Source organism: Eretmochelys imbricata, chromosome 3 (assembly GCF_965152235.1).
Source record: "Eretmochelys imbricata isolate rEreImb1 chromosome 3, rEreImb1.hap1, whole genome shotgun sequence".
Lineage (NCBI taxonomy): Eukaryota > Metazoa > Chordata > Testudines > Cheloniidae > Eretmochelys > Eretmochelys imbricata.
This window is the reverse complement of record NC_135574.1, coordinates 172,309,233-172,322,545: the sequence shown is the minus strand read 5'-3', so window position 1 is coordinate 172,322,545 and position 13,313 is coordinate 172,309,233. Positions and strand designations below refer to the sequence as shown.

The 13,313-nt window shown below is 44.2% G+C and overlaps 1 protein-coding gene across 1 annotated transcript in view; it reads left to right on the top strand.

The window, feature by feature from the left end:
- THADA (THADA armadillo repeat containing) overlaps positions 1-13,313 on the top strand; it is a 303,171-nt gene that overhangs the window by 199,644 nt on the left and 90,214 nt on the right. The window lies entirely within an intron of this gene.

The following is a 13,313-nucleotide window of genomic DNA, read 5'->3' as shown; positions in this document are numbered from 1 at the left end:
TAACATAAACTAAAAGCGTACCCCACCCTGACAGAAGAGTTGGGCCTTGCACATGTCTTAATTATATATGCATAATATTTTTAATTAGTTTACATGCTCCCATAGTCTCTCTTTAATGGGCCCATTTTGTAAATGAATAACATTAATAAATATGCTAGTCTCCTGACTTTCAGGAGAAAATATATTTGTAGGTTTCTGACAGAGGAATTCTCTGAAGCATTTAGACTACGAAATCCAGCTGCCTAATCTGGATGTATGGCCAAACTGCAGTATTTCCTCTATTTCACTTGTACATAAAAAGCCATACTCACATAAAATGACCATATGCATTAATGTAAGCCTGCATCAATAGGTCGTTTTCCTTTGTGTATGTGCTCTACATTCCTTTCTTGATACATACATTGTAAGTTACAGTGTTAACATAATCTGGATATAAAAGATTTTTCTTTTAAATTAATAGAGCTCTTATTATTTAGACTTGACAGAAGGAATAAGAGTGGGATAACTTTATATGTATTTTTTTAAACTAATAATGTTTTCTGTATATTTTGAATATAGAGCTCTAGAAAACTATGTTAAGTTATACAGTGTTGGTTTAAAACTTTTCAAAACAAGTTTTATATCCATAATTTATTTGCTCATTCTCACTTGATCTGTGTTGTTTTATTTACTTAAGGGACACCGTGAACAGGGTGAAATTTGTTTTTACCTAACTAAAATAATGAAAGTATCTGTGAAACATTTGATAACACAATTTACATGTATTAAACCTAAAAAGAAAAGGGAATGATTGCACTGAAATGGAGACTTTTCTTCGTCAAGTGGTTGACTCCATGGGTATTCCACTGGAGGGGAGCATGCGGTCTGAGTGCTTGAGACTGAAAGATTTTACACTAGCAGTGCCTGTTGGTCCGTGCCTGCGTCCGCTTGTGCTCAGAACTGAGGGCGTAAGAAGAGGCCTGGAATGACTACCTCTCCAGTTTCTCTCTACTGCTTGTGGTCTGAGATGGAACCCTTGGTATCTGCAGCTTTGCTAACGTACCTGTTTCCAATCAGGTTTTTCTGTACATAGTTTTACCTTTTAGATTGTTAGTTTTAGTGGTTACATAGTGCTCTGGGAACCCGGGGTGTTTCTCCTTTCGTTACCTCTCCACCATTTGGAGTTCTTAGTATGGCTGGAACTAGATCTCCAGCTGCAAGTCTGGTGGAACTGCCCCTGTCTTTTCCCAGTGAGTGACACCCCCCCCCACCCCCCCATGACTCATATTTGTTTCCTTGGAATAGGGTTACCAACAGTCCTGTATTACAAGGGATGTCCCTTATTTAAATAGAAAATTGCTTGTTCTGTACTAAATCAGTACGGGACACCTTTTATCCCATATTGAAACAGCAGGGGGCCAGTACTCATAGCTGCATCTTTCCATTCCCCTCCCAACCCTGGCCCTTCAGTGTTGTGCAGGAAAAACAGCGTCGGGAGGGGAGTGGAATATGTACCCATGAATACTGGCCCCCTGCTGGACAGGGCCCCCTGCTAACTCCAGCCCTTGAGCACAGCCCCATCTACTTTCTCTGTGCAGGCTCTCTCTGGCAGGGGAAGTGAATGGGGCTGTGTGCCCTGGAACTGCGCTGAACGTCCAGGATAAGAAAGGGGCTCTCTCTGGCAGGGGGTTCAGCACACCCAGGGTGTAGTCTCCCTGCTCTGAGAGTCTCTGCCAACATCCCCAGCAGGGTGGACAGCACAGCAACAGGCAAAGACCAGCAACTGCAGCTTCTACCTTGGCTCCTGGTGTCCGTGCAGAACCTGAACAGGAGTTGCAGCAGCTGCTGGCCCAGAACCTGAGGCCCTGGATTCTCTGCAGCATCCAGAGCTGACAAGAGAGAAACCCTAGAAAACATGGGGGTGAGGGGAAAGGGTCTTGTCCCCAGAGGTTCAAGTCTAGATTGGGGATATCGGAGGTTTGTCCCGTGTGTTTAAATACAATGTTGGCAAACCTACCTTGAAGAATCCCACTAGTACTAGTTGCTGTTATTTTCCATGTCAAACCCATAAATCCTGTGAATTCTGGGTCTGAAGACACCTGATGGAATAGTCGATAAGGCCTCAGTCAGACCCTGGTTTGTCTGATGCTGTACACTGGCTGAAGGTGCCTCTCCTGGCCAGACGCTGCTTATCTCCGGGCTATTAGAGACCAGGTCTAAGGATTCTGGCAGGCAGCAGCAGGAGGGTAAGAACAAATGCCCTCATAAAAAGTGGAAGAAATCTCCTCCCAAGACCTATATGTGGAGGACTACCTCCCATACACTAGTGAGACTCTGTGCCCTGGTACAGGTGTGTCAGGAGGTTGTGGGGAGCATGGATCTGAATCCCTGGTATTGAGTCCAAGAGCACCCCAATGGTACCAGCCATGAGAGAGAAGGAAGCAATCTCCTGGTACACTGGCAGTACCACACCAGAGTGGGAAGAAGGACTCAGTAGCATCGACATGCACTGCTGGATCTAAGTCAGTATAGTTGGCTGCATGAAGAGCCAGACGCCGCTCCTGCTCCCCAAGTCTTAGACCTGGGTGTACTATTCTTGGGGACCTGGCTCTGTATTCTGACCTGGAATCACCAATACTCTCAGAACTGGAGTTACCTTAGGGAGATATCCACACTGTCAGTGCACCATTTGCCAGTCTTATCTGCCAGCAAAAGCATTACAAAGTGTACAGTACCAACAGTTCCACAGTGGAATCTAAAGATTTTTATTCCTCTGGTGAGCTAAAGGAGTGGTTCTCAACTTGGGGTATGCAGCGGTCTTCCATACAGCTTCCTTACATGAACTCATCTAGATATTTGCCTAGTTTTACCACAGTCGACAAAAAAGGCACTGGCGAAGTCAGTACAGACTAAAATTTAATACAGACAAAATGAGAAGGTAAGCAATTTGTCAGAAATAGTGTGCTGTGATGCTTTTGTATTTTTATTTCTGATTTTCTAAGCAAGTAGTTTTTAAGTGCTGTGAAACTTCTGATACGCAAGACAAAGCAGACTCCTGAAACGGGTACAGTAGTCTGGAAAGGTGGAGGCCTATTGAGCAGCTCCTTGGTCCACTCTGAGATGCGACATTAGCTCTGACAGAGGTTCCAGAGACTGGTAGGCACCCTTGCACTCCTGCAGGATGTTACTGGGTTTGGGAGCAGTGATATTCTCTCCTTGGGCACCATTTCCTGACCCCTACAATCTCACTAGGCGTATTGTGGTTCTTGGGATCCTTACATCTAACTTCTCAACTTCAAAGGATCTGAGCAGGAATTCAGACTGAGGTCACCTTGTACAGAATAGCCTCAACCCCCCTGGGAGTGTTCTGAGGAGGAAGATCAACCTGAACAGATGGGCCCACTCAGTCACCCTGTGGCACGCTCATCCTCATCTCCGAACAAGGTGATAGCACAAACTTCACCATTTCCATCCAACAACTACAGACAATTTCACGACCTCCTGAGGAGAATTGCAGAGTCACTCCAGATTCTGCTGGAGGAAGTCCAGGACTCCACTCAAAAATTTCTGGACATCCTCCTGACTGCAGGCCCCTAGCAAGGGGCAGTCAGCAAAGCTATACTAGAACTGGACAAGACAGTCTGGTATACCCCAGCCACCAGTGTCCCCATTGCAAAGAGAACAGATTAAAAACTACTTTGTACTGTCTAAGGGATTGGAATACTTGTTTTCACACCCCACCTCAAACTTCCTGATGGTTCAGGCCATCACTGAATGTAACAGACCACCAATCTAGGTCTGCTCCTTCCAACAAGAATGCTAAAAAATTAGACTTCTTCAGAAGAAAGTTTTTCTCCTCTTCTAGCCTTCAGTTTCACATTGTGAATTATTCTGCATTGATGCCTAAATGTTACTTTATTAACTACAACAAATTGTCTGAGTTCACCAACAAACTTCCATAGGAACTAAGACCTCAATTTCAGGGCATTGTTGATGAGGGTAAATTGATAGCGAGCTCATCCCTCCAATCTTCAGTTAATGCTGCAGATATGGTTTCCTGCTCCCTGATGACTGTGGTTATCATGAGATGGGCTTCACTACTTCGCCCCTTTGGGTTTCCCAAGTAAGTTCAGGCTACTGTGGAGGACCCTCCCCATCAAGGTCAACAATCTGTTTAGTGAAAAACTGATGAATCTGTGTGCACCTTGTGATAAAGTCAGGCTGGATGGCAGGAAGAGGGTGCTAGAAGGCAGATATATATTAGCCCCAGAATGTTAAAGGCCCTCTTTTCTACTAGCTGAGAAGGGGTTACCTCAGGTCAGTGAGGGACACCTGATTCCAATTAAGGTCTGCCTGAGGCCTTTAAAAAACCCTCTTCTGGTGAGAGAAAGAGGGAAGAGAGAGAGAAGCTGCTGCCAGGCTAATGACAGTAGGGAAATAAGCTTCTCCAGGGTGAGAGGCCACCAGTGAGGAGGCAGTGAAAAGTACCCGCCAGGGGATTTTTTGTTTGAGACTGTTTCCATTTTTGTTTGGTGGAAGAACACACCTTAGGCCAACTCTTAGGCCTACCCTAAAAGTACGACTAAGGGAACACAGAAGGGGGAAGACAAACCTTGCCCTGAGTGGGGTTGATTACCCCAGGCCTGCCATTGCCACAGGAGGAAGCACTAAATCTGGTGAGACAAGGAGGTGCCTTGCCACAACCCCTAAGGATTCCTGTGCAACCCTCCACTCTTGGTTATTTGGAGCATAGCACCTTGGGGGAAGAACTCCAAACTGCCTTCTTATAAATCACAGTCTGCTTCTCAGCCCTTTTACCATCACAGAGTTTGAGCCTCCCAGCACAGCAGACAAAACATCCTGCCATTGTCCTCTCCCCAGTCCTAGACTCCTGCCAAGAGATCATTTTGATAGGACCCTAGAGAGCTGCCAAGTAGTCTCCACTTCTATCAGTACCCCTTTTGGTGGCTATCTGACCTGTTTCTTTCTGTCATGGTGTCATATCAGACAGATGGGTCCTAGAGATCATCTCCACTGGCTACATGATAGTTTCTTTCGATTGCTTCCACAAAACCCACTTCTTTGTCCCTATTTAGGGACCTCTCTCACAAGAGACTCCTCAGAAAGGGGATAGACTCCCTAATCTAGCTAGGGGCTATAGAACCTATGCCTCCTCAGGTTTTTATTCAGGATATTTCCATGTCTCGAAAAAGAAGGGGCGCTGGAGACCCATTCTGTATCTCAGACAACTGAATGTCTTCGTACGCCATTCAAGGTTGAGGATGACAATCCAAGTATCTATAATCCCCTCCCTAAACAAAGGTGATTGGTTTGCAGCTCTTGATTTGAAGGATGCCTGTTTCACATATAGACATTCATCCAGCCCGCAGAAGGTTCCTGCACTTCATGGTGGGTCTAGAACATTATCAGTACAGAGTTCTATAGTCTCTTGACAGCCCCCATAGTTTTCACAAAGGTGCTGTCTATGGTAGTAGCATACTTACGTCACCAGGGCAGCCCAGTCACTCATAGCGGGAGCTACAGTCATCGGTCCTTTTCCCTTCTCAGCCTCCTTGGGACTTCAGGTAAACAGAAAAGTCCACTTTAGTTCCAGTGCCAATTACAGACTTTATCAGAACTCTGGACTAAATTTCAGTGACAACATACTTACCTGTGGACAGATTCCACATAAGGAGGGATTTCATCTCCTGGCTCTGGTGGAGTCCTCAGGCAATAGTTAGATCCCATCAGGATGTCCTAAGCCCCATGGCTGCCTGCACCTACATGACTCTTTAGCAAGGCTCCGCATCATGCACTTTCAGGCATCGTTATGGACAGTCTACACGCCGAGCGGGGAACCTGGACAAACAAGTCTGTTCCCCTCAGTGACCTGATCATTCACCTAGTGGGAAGGCAAAGAAGCTGTGTGCATAGGCGTTCCCTTCATTCTTGCCCTCCCACCTGCAAAGATGGCGACTTTGGTTGGCTCCTTACTGGAGTGGGGAGCACATCTGGATGATCATATGGCTCAGGGTTTGTGGTCCCAACAAGAATCCAAGATGCACATCATCTCAGACTGCAAGCAATAGACAAAGCCTGCAAAAGATTCCTTCCTTTCCTCTGGGCCCATAGGTGCTGACTCTGTGGGTGCTCCGGGCTGGAGCACCCACGAGGAAAAATTGGTGGGTGGGCAGCTCCCCTCCCTGCCCGCTGCCTCCGCCTCCTCCCCTGAGTGCGCTGCCTCCCCACTTCTACCCCTAGCTCTCAGCACTTCCCGCCGCGAAACAGCTGTTTCATGGTGGCAAGCGCTGGGGAGGAGGGGGAAGGTGGTGTGCTTGGGGAAGAGACAGGGCCGGGGCAGGGATTTGGGGAAGGAGTCCAATAGGGGCAGGGAGGGGGTGGAGTTGGGGCAGGGGCTTTGGGGAAGGGGTTGGAAAGGGGGTGGGGCAGGGCCGGAGTCAGGGCAGGGCCAGAGGTTAGGGGGCGCGAGCACCCACCAGCGCTGGGAAAAGTTGGCGCCTGTGTCTGGGCCCTGCACATTCAGATCATGTTAGGCAATAGAATCATAGTTTACTACATAAACAGGGAGGAGCGAGGTCCACCCCTTTCACATGGGGGCAGTCAAACTCTGGAAGTGGTACGTCTGATACCAGATAACTCTGTCAGCAGTGCAGCTCCTGGGAATACTGAACACTTTGGCAGACAGACTCAGCAGGCACTTTCACAGGGAACACTAATGGGAACTGCGTTGACTCAGTAGCACAGAACATCTTCTGGGAGTGGGGCTTCCCACTGTGGGTCATCTTCATCTCCCAAGAGAACATGAAATACACAGCCTACTGTTCCTAAATAGTTTAGTGTCACATTTTCTGAAGGGGACACATCCCTAGTTCAGTGGTGAGAGCCGTTAATGTATGCCTTCCCACCCATATCTCTCTTACCTTCAGCCCTGAGGAAAATCAAGTAGAACAACCTATCAGTAATCCTAGTGGCACCCTGATGGCTGAAACAGTTTTGGTTGGTATCATGTCCTAAATCCAGCTATTTCTGAATCTGCCGAATCAGGAAAAAGGCAAGACCAACCATCCCAACTCAGCATCCTTCCATCTAACAGCTTGGTATTTGAGTGGATGATGAGTTTAGAAAGGTCACGTTAATAATAATAGGAAAATCTCTGTGAGAAAACATTATGCAGCTAAGTAGAAGAGATTGTATGTCTGGTGCCAGCATCATCAGATACCTCCAGAGGACTGAGTTCCCTACCAACTTGGACTATGGCCTTTCCCCAGAGAAGTTGGGCCTATCTCTGAGCTCTCTGAATGTGGATTTAGGAGCAATCAACACCTTCCATTCTTTGGTGGAGAACCGTTCAGTCTTCACCGACACTATGACTTTAAGGGTTCCGAAACCTTTATCAGAAGCTTTCGTCTGGTACTGAAACTGATGCGAACATCTTGGCTTCCTGCTACCTTCTTCATCCGTCTATAAAAGTGGTTTTCCTCACTGTGATTATCTCTGCCAGGAGGGTCGGTGAGTTTGGAGCTCTTATGGTGGACCCTCCCTTCACAGTCTTTCATAAAGATAAGGTTTCTTTGAGTGTGTCTACACTGCAGCGCAAGTCTGGGCTCAGATTCAGGATTGAGCCCCAACCCCACTTCCGTCTACACACTAATTTCTCAGGCTTGGACTCAAAGTCCTAGGACCTTGTGAGGGTAGAGGGTTTGAGTCCAAGTCAAGCTGAGGCCCACGTCTCAAGCTCTATCACTTTGCTGTGTAAATGCAGCCCCTCCCCAACCCTCCGACATCTGCCAGAAGTATCCCACAGTACTTCTGGGCCAAGTTCCTTTGTCCTCTCTCTCCCAAGAATCACCAATTAACTCCAGGGAAACAGAAGCAACATTCCCCTGGTAGCGCAGCAGCTCTGCAAGTCAGCATTTAACTCTTCTACTTTGTTCTGACCACTGAGCTGCGAAAACACCTGAGGGGGAATCTTCTGCACTTGCAATGGACATCAAGCAAAAGAAGTCTTTTGCAAAGGGCCCTGCTTCATGGTCACGGGAGCACAGCCAGACTTTGGTTAATCTCTAGTATGAGACCAGGACAACAGATTTTAGTTTTGGATTTTAGCAAAAATATTAGGAATGACCACACATACCAGCAAATAGTGAAGAATCTGCCAGTGCTGGAAATTTACCAGACTGTCGACTAGTGCATGGAGTGGATTAAGTGGTTCAAAACTGAGTACTGGGAAACCAGGGGCCAGTACCAATTGACACTGCTTGTATAAAATCTTCTAGTCGCAGGTGCACCAACAGTGGAATACCAATAGGGTTCAGACATCTCAAGTAACTTGTTACTGTAACCCCCTTTCCCTCTCAGGGCATTTCCTGAGGCTTAGTCGTCTGCCCTAGCATTACCAGGCTGCGCAGCTCCCTCAGCTGTTCATTAGTCCCCAGGAAGTGTCCTGCACCAAAGTCATTGTTACTATTACAAGATGAAAATGGAAAAACAAATAGGCATATGGATTCTTGTTAGTGGCTGACTCGGTTTCAACTGGCATATTCAGGGTAGTTCCAGAGAAAAAATACTCCATACAGAATTGGCCGGATGGGGAAAATAAGTGTCGCTCCATTGCAGTAAATGAGTGAGGTTCTGGCTTTTTTTCTCTCTCTTAATCTATCTAATCCTTCTACTTTGTATGGTCCCTGTCACCATAGTACTCTAGCACCTCCCAAATATTTAAAAATAACAGTAACAGTCCCTTTGCAAATGTTTCCAGTAATATCATATGATTAGAGCTGGGCAAAATTTTTTGCTTTTTTGCCTGTAATGCAGTTTGGGTCAACTCGAAACTATTCGTAAATTTGACAGGTTTGCGGCTCTGGGCACTATTGCTTTGGCTCATTCCTTAAGTACTTTAAGGTGAATTTCATCAGGTTCTGCTGAACTAAATACATGTAATTTATCTAAATATTGTTTAAGCAGTTCTTTCCCTATTTTGCCCTGAGATCTTTCCCCCTTGTTGTTAATATTCCTTATGGTCACAATTAACCTTTCAGTGAAGAGTTAAGCAACAAAACTCATCTCAAAATATCGAAATCCTCTGTGAAACAGAATTATCTTTCACTGCACAGGTCTAGTCCCATATGTATGTCCTAGAAAGGGAGAGAAGCAGAGTACAGCAAAGAATTACCCGTTTTTGTCTTTTAATTCTAAGTATAAAAAAACTTGTAATATCTCAGATACCACAGTGTGGTGACTCTTGGCAAACATGATCTTTTGTGGCAACCAGTACTTATTTGCAATGGGTAGAAAAGCTAAAAATCATGGGGAAATAACATTTAAAAATTCTTTAGTCTTGTATTATCGCCAGTAGTTTCACATTCTGATGTGATTTAAAATTAATTTGTCATTTCTGTACTCATTCCGCATGGTTTCTAGCAACTTGAGTTAAAATACACACTTCCACTGTGCTCTGGTGCCATTCTTCTTGAGAGCCTCAAGCACTTATGATTGTGGATGAAAAGAGTGGGTCTCAAAATTATGAGACCAAAGTGTGCTGTTACCTAGCAACAGCATTTAGATGCATGAGCTAATTCCTGCTCCAGATATACTTAGCTGTCAGAAGGACTGTCCTTTTTTTCTTTTGGGGGTTGCAGACAGCAGTATTATTTTCTAAACACTTAATTTATCAGCGTAAAAGAGACTGAAGCATTATTGCATAAATACTGTAGCACTGTAATTTTATTTTTTCAGGCAAAGGCATATCTTTAGGGAACAAAATAAGGTTTTTTCCCTCTCATTGCCCCTAGTAAGCTGATTTTTTCCCAGTATGTCTTAGAAAACTTCAGGGTTTTCAGCTGGAATTTTCAGCCTATCATTAAAACAAACTTAATGGGAGTTTTTTCTTTGTGCTCTTTGCTGCTAAGGCATCAAGGGAGGAAGAGCTCATATATTTCACCTCATTTAAGCTGTGGCTTCTTTCTTTCTTTCTTTCTTTCTTTCTTTCTTTCTTTCTTTCTTTCTTTCTTTCTTTCTTTCTTTCTTTCTTTCTTTCTTTCTAAAGATACTTTTCAAACAGCTAAATCTTTATCACTACCCTTTTTGGACAAATATTAAAAGTAGGGGGGTTTATTTTTCAGGTTGAGTGAATTTGATGCTTATTTTCTATCCTTCCTATTTTCAACATTTTTGTGAAGGTGATCTTTTTTAAAGTTTTCCTCCATTTTGTTCTTATAGTTTACATTTCATTCATTGCAGCATTTTTTCTTTTTCTAAAAAAGAATACGTTATGCCTTTCCCTCAAATGCCACAAACAGCAAAATAACATTCTTTTACTTTAACATTTGTTAAAATTATATATTTCCTAGTGTCGGAAACACAGAATATTTGAAAAGAACAAGAAATGTGAAAATCTTCTTGCTGAAGAGCTAAGGTTATGGAAAAATATTCTGGTGAAAAGCAGTCAGAAATAATCAATATTTCAAGCTGAACCTTTGAAAGAGTTGCTGAAGATCAAAGCTCTTTCATATGGGAGAAACCAGTAAAAATAGTTTTTGCTTAAATGTGTGCCAATGGGTTAAAAGACCAACAGTAGGTGCCTTCTACTTTATAAATATAGAAAGTTATAAGTACAATCTGGAGCTATTAATTTAAATAGAAGCCCATGGAAATATCTGTCTTGTTTCACTTGTGGCCTTTGGCAAGGCAGAATATTGCTGTTGGAAGATTTGTGAAATGTTCACTGCCCAAATTTGCTATGGGATGCAGTGTCTCCAAGTGTCATTGGTTAATTTTCTTAGTTCTTCTTAAGGGAGGAGAATGAAGTGTCTTTTAGTTCTTGTAAACATCTACAGTATATGTTCAATCTTCCTTACACATCAGTACATTACATTGCACCACAAAGGTAGTGTATCAGTTCCTAGCTAAAATCTTCTTCCTTGCCCATTTTCTGACCAAGTAATTCCCCTCTTCAAAATCCTCTGTTGCCCCTCCCTCCTCCACTGCATCAAAATCATGCTCCTTATCATTTTTATAAGTCCTGTATGACTTTGCCCTCTCCCCACTTACTTGCCTTTGTCTCATTTCATTTTTCTGCTTCTGTAATAAAAGCTCTTCCCTTTTATGTCTGAGACACCTAGCACATATTAAAATATACATGTATAACTTTCTTGTCCAGGATATGTTTCATCCAATAGTGCAAAATTCACAGCAGGCACAAAATCTGTACAATAACTATGTTCTTAGGCATAGCTCCTCTCTTGTACCCAGCATATATAAGAATGTTATTTTGCAACATATCAAATTATGTGCCAAATTAATCTCTGATTTTAACTGTATAAAAATAAATGGATTTTCACCTGGGATGAATTTGACCTCATGAATTTTTATAAGTCACTAAGGGGAACTGCATATGTTTCTCCTGAAGGGAATGAAAAACATACAACAGAATTGTGGCCCTGACAGAGAACAAGGCCGTGACAACACACACCCACCCCACCATCTGGTCCAATTCATCAAAGACAACTCAAAACACTACATCTCCAATAAAAAAAAAAAATTCTAACGGAAAAAAGAGAAAACTGAAAACTCAGAAAGCTCTCAATGGCGTCACAATAAAAAGAGTTTTTGCAGCTTTTCCTGAAGCAGTAGTAGGTTCCATGATGTTTCCAGAAAAGAAAGCACACAAAAAAAAGTGCATGATAGCAGCAGCAAAATACTGGTGATGGCACACAAACTGCAACCAACACATTGAAGAATTTTCACTTTGGGGAAACAACTTTCTCTGATGCACAGTTAACAGCTTTCACGTATGGGGAAAATCAGGCAAAGGGACCTTATAGAATCATAGAATATCAGGGTTGGAAGGGACCTCAGGAGGTCATCTAGTCCAACCCCCTGCTCAAAGCAGGACCAATCCCCAGCTAAATCATCCCAGCCAGGGCTTTATCAAGCCTGACCTTAAAAATATCTAAGGAAGGAGATTCCACCACCTCCCTAGGTAATGCATGCCAGTGTTTCACCACCCTCCTAGTGAAAAAATTTTTCCTAATATCCAACCTAAACCTCCCCCACTGCAACTTGAGACCATTACTCTTTGTTCTGTCATCAGCTACCACTGAGAACAGTTTAGATCCATCCTCTTTGGAACCCCCTTTCAGGTAGTTGAAAGCAGCTATCAAATCCCCCCTCATTCTTCTCTTCTGCAGACTAAACAATCCCAGTTCCCTCAGCCTCTCCTCATAAGTCATGTGTTCCAGACCCCTAATCATTTTTGTTGCCCTCTGCTGGACTCTTTCCAATTTTTCCACATCCTTCTTGTAGTGTGGGGCCCAAAACTGGACACAGTACTCCAGATGAGGCCTCACCAGTGTCAAATAGAGGAGAACGATTACATCCCTCCATCTGCTGGCAATGCCCCTACTTATACATCCCAAAATGCCATTGGCCATTCGTTGACTTCCATGATTCGACGGTCTCTACCCAGGCCTTTTCCTTCCACGGGGAGGATGGACAAGAAGACCACTTGCACCTCAAACTCCTTTATCCTCCTTCCGAGAGCCACGTAGTCTGCAGTGATCTGCTCAAGGTCATTCTTGGCAGTATCATTGGTGCCCATGTGGAGAAGCAGGAAGGGGTAGCGATCCGAGGGCTTGATGAGTCTCGGCAGTCTCTCCGTCACATCGTAAATCCTAGCTCCTGGCAAGCAGCAGACTGCAAGCAGCAGTTGCTCCAAGAAGGTTCCACCATGGCAGTAAATGGCCACATCTGTACACTGTTACTTGATGTGTTGTATTTGTGTGCTGACATTCTTGAGTTTCCAGGCACCAAACAAAAATTCTTTGTGTTGGCTCCATATTTCATCTAGGCAGTGACACTTGATATTTCCGAATGCACTGCTGTTAACATGTCAGTCTGTTGACTGTAGTGTTTGCTGAATAGATGAACATCTTGTTACATGGTTAACAGCATGAGTGTTTAAGTTTAAAAATTTATAATTAACACCTCATTATTAACACCTCATCATGAGCACTGGAGGAGGTTTACCCCTCTTTTGCTACTTTTGTTTCAGTCTTTCATGTCTCCACAAGACAGACGCTTACAAATTGAAGGTTGTCTTTTTCAATCAGGAGGGCAAAAATTTCTTCAAGTTTTGGTCCCTATGTGTATTCTGCTGTGGGTATAAATGGGCTCCATGCACCTGAGAGCAGAGAAGTTTTTTAAGTAGTGTCCGTTGATCCACACCTAGGTTCCCTGTAAGTTGTGCAGCAAGCTATCGAGGGCTGTGCAGGCGGGGAGAGGCGCCTTTCCCCCGGCCCGGCCCAGCCCTGCCC